Raw genomic sequence first — 1,281 nt, 5'->3', positions numbered from 1 at the left:
CACAGCATGGAGGGTTGTCAACTCTGGTCGAACGACGCTGCTGCCACGAGGGGGCGTTCGCACGGGGCAGAAGAAGGTCACCGCGGAGATCCGCGATGCGCTCGAACAGTACCTAGACGAAAACTGTCAATATACCTTGCGCGAAATGAAAAGTTTCATTGAGGCGGATTTCAACGGCACGAACATCTCGGTCCATACGATAAGCCGCCACATTTTGGGCATGCTTTACACAGTAAAACAAGTGCGCATTGAGCCCGCGACATGCAACAACGACGTCAACAAGCAAAAGCGGCGTGAATTTGCTCTGAAGCTTAAGCAGCACCAATTCAATGGAGACTATATTGTCTATTACGACGAAACCAACTTCAATCTCTACTGCAAGCGGAGCTTCGGGCGTGCCAAAAAGGGAAAGCGAGTAACGGTTGTTCTGCCACCATCCAAGGGGCCGAACTTTCAAGTTCAATGTGACGTGCCCGCGGAGCAGGGCCTTGTCTGCTACAAGTTGGAGGGCGGAAGTATCAAGATGGAGCAGAACGCGGAATTCGTAGAAGATGTGTACCAGTCGGTCAAGAGGTCGGACGCGTGGCGGGATCACTTTGCTGGCAAGTGCATTGTCATTGGGTTGGACAACGCGCCAGCCCATTCGCAAACGGAAAGTCGTGTTGTCCAACACGATGACATGAGCTTGCTGCGCCTTGGACCCTACTCGCCCATGCTGAATCCGATCGAGAGCTGCTTCAGCGTGTTCAAGGCCCGCGTGTAGAGCTACCTTGCTCTTCACACAGACGCTATGTTAGAACGTGGATGATCTTACTTGAGGACGCAGCCCAGGAGTCGATTTCGTGCATCACTCAACCTTTGGTGATCCGTGAGGTCCTGTTCTGTCAGCGGAATTTCGAAAAGGCTCTCCAATTGGAGAACATGGTGTATGGTCAGTAGGCATTTCATATTGAATGAGAAAAATTCATGTTATAATGGAAAATGGTGTGTTTTTTACACCAATCGTTTTATAAATATCGTTTCAAACGTCAAATTATTACCTTGGATGGAAAAATCTTTCAACTTGGCCGGGAAAAGGTGTAGAACATGGCTTGATCACCGGACTTAATTCATTCACTTTCCATATTACCTTCAAGAGGTTACGAGCCTAACACCTCCATGGCCAGCCGATTCACATCGACTGCTCCCTTCTGCTTCTGCCTTTGTCGCCGCCGCTCTCAGCCGCTGACCTCGAAGTCCGCCGACGTCTGCATCTGCCGCCGCCGTCCAAGAGGCTGCAGT

Source organism: Aphanomyces invadans (genome assembly GCF_000520115.1).
Source record: "Aphanomyces invadans strain NJM9701 unplaced genomic scaffold supercont1.1, whole genome shotgun sequence".
Taxonomy (NCBI): Eukaryota; Oomycota; class Saprolegniomycetes; order Saprolegniales; family Verrucalvaceae; genus Aphanomyces; species Aphanomyces invadans.
Note: the sequence above shows the minus strand (reverse complement) of the source record.